This window comes from Dendrobium catenatum, unplaced genomic scaffold (assembly GCF_001605985.2).
Source record: "Dendrobium catenatum unplaced genomic scaffold, ASM160598v2 fragScaff_scaffold_974, whole genome shotgun sequence".
Lineage (NCBI taxonomy): Eukaryota > Viridiplantae > Streptophyta > Magnoliopsida > Asparagales > Orchidaceae > Dendrobium > Dendrobium catenatum.
Window position 1 is genome coordinate 1055693 of NW_021319436.1, and position 15172 is coordinate 1070864.

The window sequence follows — 15172 nt, forward strand, 5'->3', positions numbered from 1 at the left end:
ACTTCTGGAATATGTCAGTTTATTAGAAATTCTTTAGTCTCTTGGTCCAGTAGAAAATAAAATTCAGTAGCCCTATCTACTGCAGAAGCTGAATACATTGCATTAGGAAGTTGTGTGGCACAAGTACTTTGGTTGAAATAACAGTTGCTTGATTTAGGATTAACTATATGCACTATTTCAATTTATTGTGATAACACTAATGCTATTTGTATTTCTAAAAATCCTATTCAACATTCAAGAATCAAACATATAGACATCAGGCATCATTTCATAAGAGACCATGTATCCAAAGGAGAAATTAAACTCACTCTTGTTTCTACTGAAAATCAACTTGTAGACATTTTTACAAAACCTTTAGCCTTTAATACTTTCAGTGCATTAAGAACAAGGCTTTGTGTGATCGATTTGAATGCTTAATTAAAATGTTTCTGCAATATTGATGTGTGTTTTTAGTTAGTATTTTTTGTGTGTATCCTTATGCTTGTGATCTTTTCTGTATTTTGAGTTTGTGTTTTCATTTTTCTATTGTGTTTTTGTTGTCTTTGTATTTTAGTTTTGATTGAGTGCATGTTTTAAAAAATAGAGTGACATCCATCCAGGAAAATTTTCGTGCGGGACGAATTGTGTAGTGTGTCAATTATCGAATTTGAATCGTTTACGTGCAATTTTTCAATTTTTATTTTTTTCACTTCGTATGTATGATCGTCACGATCGTCCGGACAAAATTATGAAACGATGGGATGATTTAATAACAGTTAAATGGATAAGATTATTTTTAATATTATATTCATACATACAAACCTTTTGTTCGTCCGGATGAACGCTTAGCGAATTAATGTGGGGGACGGTTTCAACTGCCATTAAAACAATCATAAATTTCTGATCGTCCAGGACGAACACCTGTTCGTCTGTACAATCGTTTGGTCAAAATTATGTACGAAAGGATGCTTCGTAAGTTGTGTAATTAAGAAAAGCCATTTCATTTTGGACTCATTCGTTCGTCCATACGAAATTTTTTCGTACGAGACGAACTGAATTTCGTAAGGGATAAAATTATTTTCATCTGTACGAACAGTCATATTTCATTAAATTCACCAGCTTTGGACTCAACAGTCAGACTCACACATTCCTTTCAGAACCCTTTCTTCCTTTAGATCTTATCCATGATAAGTTCAAGCAAGCGACAAAAGGTTCTCGCCAAGGGTCCACACAGAAATTCTTCTGATAATTTTCTGTCTAAAGCCAATGAAGAATCTTTTCCTCGATTTGCATCCGCTAAGATCACCCCATCTAGAATTCTTATCTAAGAACAATTAACCTTTCAGGTAATGAACTTGTTTGCTCAACTCAATTTGGTCTCATTCTCACACTAGTCGACCTCTACAACAAAGAGACATTTCATTATTTCCTAGCAAACATGTCTTTCAACTCTGACCATTCTGTAATCAAGTCCTGTGTTTTTAAGAAGAAAGTTAAAGTTACCAAGGCCGACCTAAGAATCTTTTTGAACTTAAGGACTGAGGGAATTAGAGCCCATACCATGACCACTACTGCTGATTTTGATTGGAGTGAAATTAATGAAGTGGTTAGAAAAATTATATTCAAGGAGCATATGCCTAAAGTATCCTCTCTTATTCGAAATGCTTGTATCATCCAGCATGTTCTTTGAACTTTTATAATTCCTAAAGCTGGTGATATAGTCAACATTACTCCTCTTCTTTCAATAGTAACCTACTTGATTATGACCAAACAACCTATATATGAAGCCCAACTAATCCTTGACTATCTTTATGGACTTTCTGAAATTGGTCATGTCGAACATAAAAGAAAGAAGAACATAGCTTTAGGACATCTTGTTGCCTACATTTTGGAAAAGAAGTACGAATTGGTTCATCCAATTGAAGATTTTGAAGAACCTCTCTACTACAACGAAAGTTCTTTTAGGGCAATCTTCAATAAAGATGAACCAAGTAAAGCACATGTATTAGTGACTCAGAGGAGGAACATGAACCTGCACCTACTAGTGAACCAAATTATCAGGATTTGATTCAGAGATTTGATCGCTTAGAGTCTCATTTTGATCAAAGATTTGATCAAATTGAAACTCATTTGCAGCAGCAAGATATTCAATACAATCAGGATATGGGGTACATAAGAGCGTAGATGAATGATATTAGTTCCAACGTGCTTATGATGAGCATTTATTTTAACTTCTTCAGTACTGTACCTCCTCCTCCTCCTCCAGATCAAGGTCCATCAGAGTGATTTGTATACTTGATTATGTTTTTCTTTAGATGATGTGATTGTGTTTTAGTAGTTTGTGATGTATTTTGTTTTAGTTATGTATTTTCTTCATTAGATGTTTCTGTATTTGAGCTTTATGTGGCTTTGATATCATTCATAGATTGTAATATTCATTATAATGATATTAATATAGGTTATCTTATTTTAGTTTTAATCTTATTTTGAAATGTGTGTTAGCCTATATAAAAATCCCTAAAGTTTTTGATCATACAAGTGATATATCTTGAAGTGCAACTTAAAATTAAATTCATTAGAAAATCTAATTTTTCTAAATTTAAGTTTTGCTTATAACTTGATATAATTAAAATTGTCAATTTCATGTCTCTTATTAGACTACATTAATGTTTAATATTATTATTGCAATTGTGATGTTTTCTTATTTTGTATTTCACTTTTCAATAAATATTGATGCACTTAGAAAATTTTGAAATTTTTTAATATTGATTGTTGAAAGATCAAGATTACTCTTGAAAAATGTACAAATGTACAAAAATCAAAAGGAATGTGCAATGGTTCGTAATTTGAAAAAGAGGCACAAAATAAGCCCACAAGTTAAAAGATGCACAAAAATGTGCCAAAAATATTAAAAAAGATGTGCAAAGAGCCACATGTGGTAGTCATTTCTTTCCACAATCTTTTAATCTGTTAATTCAAATTGATCTTCTATACATTTATATTTCGTATTGACATTTGAAATATGCAAATTTTGTATTCATCCTTTTCGCAATGATTTTATTTATCTTAGTGTCTAAATTGATTCATATTTTTTATATAATTTTTTTTATTATCAATGTTATATCTCTTCTTAAATTCTATGAATCATTTTTATTTACCTAATGAATTGATTTTATTTGCAATATGTATTTCAATCACTTTCAAGGATCAATTATCAAAGGATTATCTTATGACTACTTACATTTCTATTCCTTTTCATCTTCTCTTTTTGTTGTTGACAAAAAGGGGGAGAAAATATTGTTTGTATCATATCTGTGTGTTTGTTTGTATCGTATCTGTGTGCTTGTTTGTGTATCGTATCTGTGTGCTTATTTTGTTTTGTATCAAAAAAGAAAAAGATAAAAGATTAAATTGTTGTGAAATGCCTCCTTATTTTCATATGTTCATCAATTCAGGGAGAGTTTAGGAGATTCTTAAAATTTAAAATTTATACAAACAATAATTATTTTGTCATCATCAAAAAGGGGGAGATTGTTAAGAGAATTGATAATTGCATGTTATACACTCTTGCAACTTATATTATTTTGATGATTCCAAATATTATTGTTTTAAGTTTTGTATTCTCCTAACACTTTTTGGAAGAATTATTTTTGCTCTTGTGTGGACTAACATTTTAGGATAATCGAACTCCAGACTAATAAAGACTTCAAATCAAAATTCAGCATGAGATAATTTATAAATTGAAGCTTGTATTTTTTATTGTATTGAGTTTGAGAGGGAGTGATTGTAATTAAGTAATTTAGTACACACACTTGGGGAGATCTTTAAAATTTATACTGATTGTACAGGACGAACCATGTTTGTACAGGACGATTAAGTCAGTTATCCCCTCCGAAGAGCAATGGAATGAACAGGAAGTAAGAAATTTTTTCTAAGTCCTGATCGTCCAGACTAATTTTTTTATTCATCCCAGGATGAAATGCTCTCTGGAAAATTTCGTTCAGACAAAATCCTTTTAATGTAAGGATGAATTGCTCTCTGGAAAAAATTTTTCCAGACGAACTTCAATTCGTCCCAGGATGAAATGCTCTCTGGAAAATTTTCATTCTAACAAAATCCTATATTCGGCCCAGGACAAAATGCTCTCTGTAAAAATTTGATCCAGACGAATTTCAATTCATTCCAGGATGAAATGCTCTCTGTAAAAATTTTGTCCAGATGAACTCTTATTCGTCCAAGGACAAAAATGTTTCATTATTTCTAATTTTGGTAACTTCCTGAAGTTTGTCAAACTGACCTATGGTATAACTGTTCGTACCAGATGAACTTAGTTCGTACAAGATGATAATCGGGTATGAAGTCAGTTCATACCAATATACATTAGATTCGTATGGAACTAATTTAAGTAAGTTCCAGGACGATCCACGATCGTACGAGATGATCAACTTTGTAAAGACTTGAAAATCAACAATTTTTTGACGTTTTTTGTGTCTTTCCCATATAAAGTCCATTTAGAGTTGCCTCATAATCTTTTTTTCCTACTGATTTTTGTTCCTACTGAAAGGAGAGTCAAGGAGAGAGTGTGAGAGAGTGTTTGAAGTAGGATTCTTACTACTGGAGCGTGAAGGTTTCACTTGGTACTCAAAGGTAAGAGTCTCTACTTGTGGTTTTTAATTACTTCACTATTTTCTCTCTTCCTTCTAGATTTATTTTGAGAAGATTTGTCAAGGAGATCCGGTTCTCTACCGACACTTGGAAAGTATGAAAGGACAAAAGGTTCTCTGCCTACACTTGGAGAGTTTGAACAGACAACGGGTTCTCTGCCTACACTGGGAGAGTGTGAAAGGACAATGGGTTCTCTGCCAACACTGGAAGAGTGTGAAAGGATGGAGGGTTCTCTGTCTACACCGGGAGAGTGTGAATGGACGGACGGTTCTCTGTCAACACTGGGAAGAGTGTAAAAGGACGACGGTTCTCTGCCACATTGGGTAGTGGTGGAAGAGAGTTTTGTAAAGGCTTCTCTACCTTGTTGTGGGTGCAAAAGGAGAGTCACTAGTGATATTAGTGCAATACTCGAAGGGTGCCTCTGGGGAGTTGATGTAGGTCTTGTTTGACCGAACCACTTTATTTTTTCGCTGCTTTTATTTTTATCGTTATTAACTTATGGTTGAAAAATCTATTTCTACAAAATTCATTAAAGTTTATTTTCAGTTTAAAACATTATAAAGATGGACTAAATTTTTAATTACCAATTCCCCCCCCCCCTCCCCCTCTTGATTAGCTATTGGGACATAAATTTAGGTTTACCAACCTAATTCATATTGAACAAGTTTCAACAAATCTAACCTGTCTTGAGTCTTCCTGTTGTCCTGAGTAACTTGAGATCTTCCTGAAATGTTAGTACTCACGGATAATAGCAAACAATAAATGATATTCAATGAATAGTAGTTTAGGCGACATTATTTATCATCATCAAAATCTCAACGGGGTCATGGGTCGCAATAGAACATCCCTCCATCACATCAATTTATAGTCTTAAAAACTCAAAAAATGAAATTGAATTTTGATTCAGTGTTTTATTTTACCTTATAAATAAACTCTTTAGCAAAACAAATAGTTTAAAAAATCCATACAATGAGTAATATGATTTCTCCTAATTTTTAAATATGATCTTGAAGGCCTTCTAATTTCAATTAACAAGCATGCATATCTAAGACTAGGTCATCCATCTGAAACACTCCCAACATAGGTCATGCCTAGTCATACTTATTATAAAGGTTGTGTGTGAATGTAGTAATAGATTATTAATGAAAGGTTCATGTTGATAAGATGATAAATCTCATGAAAATTATTGTGTGGAGCTACCTAACTCATATTCCAACAAGAAAGTAGACATGTTAAATTTAAGAAAAATATATAATCCTTATATTTATCATATTTATTAAATATTAAAACTACTAACAAAATTAGGGTTATTTATTGATAAATTTTGTGTTTCTTCAACATTAACACAAATAATCTTTAAGTTATTTTAACCATATGGTGATCAAACATGCATGTGTAGGTGGATACAAAATGCATCTTAAATTATGTGCAACACATTTGAATAGGATTAATTTCAACAAATCTTATAAATATGATGATTAATCTCCCTTAATACTACATCGTGTACTTCAACATCTATAATATGCATTACAAAAAATCTACAAGTGATATGAAAATGTAAATTAGATTAATTATAAATATCTACTATTATACTTTAATTATTTGATAAGTAAGTAACCATTGATTATATATACTCCCATGCTTCAATTGAGTTTAGAAAAAAAAATATTTCAAAGTAGGGATCTAGGGATATATAGTGAAGTGTGGATTGATAAGTTGATAAGGGGAGGTTGGTGAATAGGCTCGGCTAAGAATGAATACCAAGCCTAAATCTTTGGTCTTAACATAGATTTTATGGTTTAGTGAAGTAATTTGTAGTTAGAACTAGAGAATTAAAATACTTATAAATGATAGGGAGTTGTTTATTACACTTTCATGTTCAAGAAAAAATAGACACTAAATGTGAGAAGCTTAGTTAAGATCTTGTACAAGCATGTACAACAAAACTAGGTCTTATAAAACCCACCTTTGGCTAAGAATTTCTAGGTAGATTTGGCGTGGTTTTAAAAAAGTAAAATGTGTGTCAAATTGTAGTAGATGAATAATAGAGTAAGGATGTATCAATTTATAAGTGGACTAAATGCAAATAAAATTAAATTACACATCAATTTGTAAGTGGAGTAAAGGAAAATAAAATTAAATGTGACACTTTGGAATTTGACTATATACCAAGCATATTCCACTTGGATAAGCGCTCAAAAAATATTTTAAAATGTCATCAATCCATTCATTACAAATGTTTAAATAGTATATAGATTTTTTACAATGCCTACATTTGAAATAAAATCTAATGAAAGGAGTTGGGTGTCGGCTATGAAGAGGCACAAAGGGGGTTTAACTACCTTTTTCAAAGAGGCGGCCTACTATAACTACTTGAAAATTATTTGTTATTTCCTTTTTTAACTAAAATTTCTATTTTAATTCAATTTAATGTTCCCTCCATGTAATTAATTCAAAATTCAAAATTGGCTTTAACTTATTTCTTCACTTGGGCTCTTATGATTGGTCTAATGCCATCACCATATGTTATTTGTATATTTGTCCTATTATTTCTTAATTGCAAGAGAGTATATGATGGTGTTGATAATTCTCTAAGTAATAAATTCAGCACTAAATCAATCTACAAATGATGATTTATTTCTCCTTTAAAAGATCTATCATGCAAATATGGAGATTTTCTAACTCCATACATCAAGTTCATAATATTCCTTATTTTTTTGAAATATATAATAGGTGAAGCTATTGGAGAATATGATGTACGTGGGGTTTATTGAAAAATGGCAATATTGGTGGATGGCAATGAAGTGGATTTTTAATTATGTTAGTATAGAAAAAAATTTATATCCCTTAAAATTCTTCTCAAATAACATCATCAAGATCATAATAAGATGTATATGAAATATTGCAACCTCATCAAAGAATCAAAAAATTCATAACTTCATAAAATCCAATTGAGGGATGAGTTGGGGCCAACCATGAAGAGATGCAAAGGAGTAGCTATGCACCTTTTAGGAAAGTGTAATTACCTCTTTCAAAGAGGCGGTTGACCTTAATTACTTGAAATTAATTTTTATTTCATTTTTCAACCACAAATTTCATTTAAATTTAATTTAACTTCTTTTCCAAGTAATCTTTCCATAATTTTAAATTTGAAAATTTCTATTTAAAAAAAAAATAGTTTTGAAATTTTGATAATGCTAAAATATGATAATTAAATATAGGTTTTTTAAAATAACAAGGGAATACATAAGAAAAACAAATTATAATTAACGGTTGTCATGACACACTTACGAATTTAATTAGTTATTATTATCAAGTGAAATAATTTACTTTTAAATTGAATATTTTATTTTATTTAGGATTAACTTACATATAAATAATTACACTTTCATGTTCAAGAAAAAATAGACACTAAATGTGAAATATAAATTAGATTTTCATATTGAGTTAAAGAATTATCATATGAAGTTTTCCATATAGATGATAATGTGAGAAAAAAATAATTTAAATCTATCTCATAACTATATAATTAATATGGTCGGGCATAAGTCTTAATACATATTAAACATAAAAATAATTGCAACAATCACAAGCCTTTATCCCACTACATGGGGTCCGCTACATGAATTTTTTTCTCCATTGTCTCTAATCAAGAGTAAAATTATTATTTAAATCAAATAAGAAAAGATCATTTTTAATGATTCCTAATAAAATCCTTTTAGGTTTATCTCTATCTTTGTAACATATGCTGATGTAATATATCTGCCCCTAATTGGGTCATGTGAAGGCTAACTTTTTATCTGACCAAACCATCTAATGTGACTCTATATAATCTTATTTTCATTTGAGCTACTCAAACCTTTTCATGTATATATTCATTTCACATTTTATTTCTAATTGTATATACACTTATCCACGTAAGCATCCTCATCTCAGTAACACTTAACATAATAATATGCTTTAATTTTTTAATGGAAAATAATTTACACTATAAAGCATTGTGGGTCTCACCACCATTTTCTTAAATTTTCCCCTAAGTTTGAGGGGTACTTTTCTATCACACAATAACCTGTTGTATTTATCTACTTTGACCATCTAATTTGAATTATACTAATAATATCTCTATCAATTTCACCATTACTTTGAACAATACATATGATGTATCTAAAACATGTACTCTTTTTAATAACTTGATCCCCCAATGTTATAATCTTACCACTGGATCTATTAATACTAAAATTAGACTCCATTTATTTAGTTTTAAATATATTCAAATGAAAAACTTTATACTCTAAAGTTGACCTCCATAATTCAAGTTATTCATCAACTTCCTCTCCACTCTTTTCAATAAGAAGAATATCTTCAACAACAAAAAAAAAAAACCACTAAGGTACATCCTCTTATAAATTAATAGTAAGAACATCTATGACTAAAGCTAAAATATATGAGCTTAAAGATGATCCTTGATGTAGTCCAATTGAAATAGGAAAATACTTGGTCAAACTTTCGTTGTATTGGAGGTTTGTATATATATTTCTGATGACTTGAATATAAGCTTTATTAACTCCTTTCCTAGAACTCTTTTGAGTACTTCTTATAAAATTTCATCATATACTTTTTTAAATCAATAAATATCATATGTAGATCCTCCATAGTATCTATATAGTTCTCCATCAAACCTCTTAGTAAATGAATAGCTTCCGTTGTAGACCTACCTTGAATGAATCCAAACTTATTTAAGAAACATAAATATTATCCTATCTTCAACTTTGAAATCTTAAAAATATTTTCCACTACTTTAATCAAGAGTTGTATCAGGGGACTCGTCTCTTTTGTGATGTAATTAATTAAAAGAGCTTACCTTTATAGGGAACATATATATAACATATTAAAATAAATCTTATCTTACTTATCTATCTAAGCTAAGGGAAAATCACTAGGAATGTAGAAATTTTCTTAAAACCTTATTTTTTATTTTTGAATATCATTATAGAATATTATTTATGCCTTTGTTATTCTCTATACAGTATTTGATTATCAAAATAGAATTTTTAAAACCCTATTTTAGTTTTTGAATCCATTTTAGAGTATTCTTTTTTATCTTCCAAGATGGCTTGTTATTTTTAAAGAAGTGTTTGATTGGAAAAATGGGAAAATTTCCAATCTAGTAGTTTTTTTTTTTTTTGCAAATTTTCTAGAAACTCTACATGGGATGAGGGTTCCTCGTCCATCTTTACTTAGTAGCTTATATTTTTATATATCAATAGTATACTTTCCTTCTTCTTAAGTTAAAACTATCTTCATCCATTAATTACCTCGCCCATTTCTTTATTGTGTAGGTGTGGTCAACATCTAAATAATAATAATAAATGAGGTCTTTAAAAATCCTACTAGTTGGTAGTGTCGTTGAGTGTTTTTAGAACCAATTATTCAAAGTTTTTATGAGTTTTAGAGATTTGAAAACCTCTGGTTTTGATAAATCAGATTATGAAATCTTGATAATCTTGAACTTTTGCATTTCTGTGAATTCCCAAATCTCTCAATAAATCCCAAAATTTTCTCAAAATCTCAAATACATCTCCAATTTATCCTAAGAAACATATTATAGTTATATATTAATATAGCTTGATGTGTTTACTAGGTTAGGGTCCACAAAGTCAAATGTTTAAAATTAGAAAATTAGCAAATGCATTACAATTACATAAATGTGTATCTTGATGTTTTTCTAGAAAAGGGTCCAAAAATTTATATCCTCAAAATGAAAAAAAATACTCTTCCCAAGAATATATATATATATATATATAGTTCAATGTTTGTATTAGCACAAAGTTAAAAAAATATATAGAAAATTCAAAATCAACACCTTTTTGTAATAAAATTTGTTTCTATCTATACAATATATATTACAGTTACATCTCTATGTAACTTGAGGTTTATGTTATGAGATAGGAATTAAAATCCTTAATGAGTTTTATTTTTAGAATAAAAATATGTTGTTCATGAACCAATTATTTAGAAAGCTAATTTAGATTGATTTGAAATTCTAAGAAAAAATGGTGGGCATATTGATCTTTTCCTTCTTCAAGAACTTGAGCTTGGCTTTAGATCAATCATAGATAATGGATGGAAACTTAAAGAAATTTGGTGTAGGGTTTGAAAATCTTGCAATGATAGTGAACTGTCCTCAATTCACCTTAGTTCATTCTAATGAAATACTTCGTAAAAAATCTATTCTAGAATTAGCACTAGGATATAGGACTGATATTATCTCTTAGATCTCAAGGCCCTTTGTGTTTTCCAAAATTACCCTTAGGTTACCCCAAGAATAAGAAACTTAAGTATGTTATGGTAATTGATGCCTTTTCTCCCTTGTCTACCTCAAGAAAATTTGGCATTAGGTCTTCCTCTTCATCTACTATAGTTGGCCCAATGTCTAAGGCTTATAGGTGAAATAAAAATTATTGTATTGTGTAGCATAGATAAGGAGAGAAAAATTGTAAATGAATTAGTAATAGCTACTACTAGGGAGGCAAGTGAGTCTAAGCTTCCCTATACCTTTCCATTATTATGTGATAGTAGGTTTTATCATCTCTCTATTACCTAGGGAGAGGAGGGTGCTAGGGTGATAGCTCATTCACGCCCATGACCTTTCAACTATGAAGTGATAGAGACAACATATGAAAGGAAGAAGTTTAATAATTTATTAAGAGGAATTACATAAAAATATGCTCATAACTTTGGTAAGAGTAAGGCATAACTTTTGTGAAATATGAGGAAAATGCTAATTAAAAGAATAGAAATTGAGATTTTAAAAGATGTCATTATGTAAAAACTCAAATTTCCCTAAAATTAATTTTTTAAAAAATAAAAATTCTAAAGTGGAGCACTATGGCACTATGCCTAAGAGCACATTGGCGTTGTGAGCTTTGTGATGCTAAGAGCTAAAATTGTGACATTAAAGCCTCTGTTATACAATTACTCTGGGATCTATATGCAGTACAATGGTGCTAGGGCTTGGGCATTACAACACTTGGCATTGAAATAAGTTTTTAATATATTTTAATATTAAATATCCCTCACCACCATTCATACCCTCTTTACATCTACCTTGGTTAAGAAGGAAAGAAAGGAGAGGGACATGGCAGAAAGGAGGAGAGAGAGAAAGAGAAAGAGTAGATAAAGAAGGCTATTGGGGCTTCATCATCAATCGCTGCTATTATGAAAAGTGAATTGGTTGTATGTGATCTTTACTCTAAATCTATTTTTAATGATTTTTAGTTCACTATGTTTTCTCTCTCCTAAAATTAATAAAAAGGTAATATCTCCCATTTTAGTAAGCTTTTACAATATAAGTTTTGATATATGATAGATACATTGCTTGGAACTTTTTAATTGGTTTATATGGTAAGTCACTGATTACTTTGGTATGTTGGTATGCATTTTATTTTATAAGAAATGAGTAGGGAAATATTGATTATAGAATGATCATGTGCTATTTTATTGAATATTGATATAAGATACACGACATGTATATGATTAAAATTTTTTTGACATAACATGCATTTCAGGGCATAATACTTGCATATGAATAATATACTTATTGTATTGCATAAAGTAAATGAAGAGAATGTGGCCTTTTTATGTAAGCAAGGAATGCTACCTTTCAACACAATAATTAATTTAGTTTTGACCTTAAAATGTAATACCCTATACATAAGACTTTGTCAATAGGATTTTCTTAAAATAAGGGGTTTGGGGTGTAATCTCAGATGTTAGCATGTAACCAATTGAATGAATTACACTGAATGGTAGAGAGTAATGACTCTTTATAGATTGTTGATAGAAATCTATTAAGATAAATAATGGAATGATATAATTGATTGATACTGATGGATGACACACAAAAGTAGAAAAACACCACATTAAAGCTAGATGTCATACATTACTGAAGTTAATATAAATATACATACATGATACGATGAATATAGAAATAATAGGTAGGAAAGAAGATAAGCAAGATAACTAAGACTGATGACATATGTGATTGATGATTGATGATAAGATTGATTGATTGATATGATTGTCATATAGCTAAACAAAAAGGGTATCAATACAAACTTATGTATTGAATATGATGAGGATATGATTGATGTGTATATGATAAGGCTATATAAATTATATAATAAATTGACTTCCTCATGTTCCTATAGTTATATGTTTATTATGGTTGATGAATTGACTTCAATTATAGATACTAGTTACTTCCTGGGTTAGATGCTTATTATGTGATTTTTAGATTTTTTTCAGGAAAGGGTAAGGAACCTGTAAAAGGAGGTTAATCTGGGTTGCAAGTTTAGCTTTCTTTTTATATTTGATGTCTTTCTTTAATTTTCTAGTCATGATGATTGAAATAATACATTATTTTTTGCTAGCTAAGTATCATGGCTATTGTGTATGTCATTTTAGGTTTGGTTCCATCGTGAATATATGATGAATACAAAATTATTTATATTTTTTGTTGTTTATATTGATTAAAAATGAAATTATTAAGCTTTGATTAATATATGAAATGTTCATGATGGTGAAATTCTTTTACATTAGATCTCGAGGTGTGATAAAGTGGTATCAGAGTAATGACTATTGAAAAAATTGAATTATAACTAGAGATTATAAGTGGAATAGAAATGGGGTTGTGTTTTTCATGCATGAATGCCTATTTCATGAAAAAGTGAATATGCATTATGTGTTAAAATTTGTTGAAATGACTAGGAAAAGGCAGATGGAGCCAAAGCAAAAGGAAATTCTAATTGATAAGATACTGGAGTATCTCCAGTTACACCTAAGGGTGTATTTAAGTTTACTAATATGATTATACAAATGGTTAAATAGAGATTGAGTAAGCACTATAAAAAACTAATTTTTAAACAGAAACCTCCATCATTAAAGAAAGTATGTGAAGGTCATAAGAAAAAGACTGGTAAGATTATGAAAGAACCCACTCAAAGCACCCCATATGTTCTAGTGTGGAAGAAGGCATGTAGGACAATGTTATAGAATTATAGGGCAATGTTTCAGGTGTGTTAGCTATGAGCATAAGATGATGAATTTTCCATAGCCTAGATATAGACAAGGGTTTGTTTAGACTAGTGAAAGAACTATGAGGTTATCAATCAATCTCAATATATAATTTTAGAAATGCTTGGTAGTAGCATTGCCATAATTCTCTTCTTTGAATATTATTATGCAATTTATTAGTTTTAATTAAAATGCATTACATCACACGATACATGATTGATTGACTCATATGCATATCCATAGTGAATGAATGAATGATTTTACTACTATGACTGATGTAACTGATGATCTATCCTATTACTAAATATTGAGAATGATATTTTTTAAAGTTGGTATATTATAACAATCCAAATTTCCCTTAAATGAATTTGTTTGAAAAATTAAAAATTTGAAGTGGAGCACCTCTATGCTATACTTGTGAATGTAGTGGCATTGGGAGCATTGCAACCCTAACAACTACTATTATGACATTAAAACCTTTGATATATAATAACTCTGAGATCTACATGTAATGAAGTATTGTTGGGCATGGGTGTTGTGACGCTGGGCACTGAAATATATTTTTAATATATTTTAATCTTAGATATCGCTCATTGCCATTCCCTCCCCTCATTTCATCTACATTGGTCAAAAAGGAAAGAAAGGAGAAGGAGAAGGGAGAAAGGAGAAGATAGAGAAAGGAGCTATTGGGGCTTCTTCGTTTGTTACCTCAACTGCAAAAAGTGTTTTAATTATAGTAAGTGACCTTAACTCTACATTTGTTTTATTGATTTTGAGTTCAATATATTTTTCTCTCCTAAAAGTAATAAAAAAGGTGATATCTCCCATTTTAGTAAACTTTTACTGTGTAACTTTTGATATATGATATATATAGTTACTATAAATATTTTGACTAGTTTATATGGTAATTTCACTAGTTAGTTTAGTATGTATGTTATTTTATATGAAATGAGTAGGGAATTGTTGATTATAAAATGATCAGGTGTTATTATACTCACTACAGGAAAAACCCTTATTACCTGCGGACAAAATCCGCCGGCAAAATTACATATCAGACAAAAAATATAGTTTCTATCGCATGTTACGGCGTATATTTGTCCGCCGGTTTGAGTTGCGTCGATAATTTTTTTTCCGGCGAATAATGTGCGCCGGAAATTTCTCCGGCGCCGTTTCCGACGCATTACTGTCGAAAAAATGGATAGTTGTTGACGTCAAAAAAATGTCTTAATTCCGGCGCCATATGCGCCGGTACTTAGCATCGCATTATGCGCCGGACCTTACCGGCGGATAAAACGCCGCAAAGTGTGACATAGAAACCCATGATTTTCGCTTGCGACTCAAAGTATACACAGGTAAATACTAGCGCATACGACGCCGGTACATGCGCCGGTACTTTCCGACAGAACAAAGATGACGGTACATACGATACGATTCGTTGTATCGTCTTTTCCGG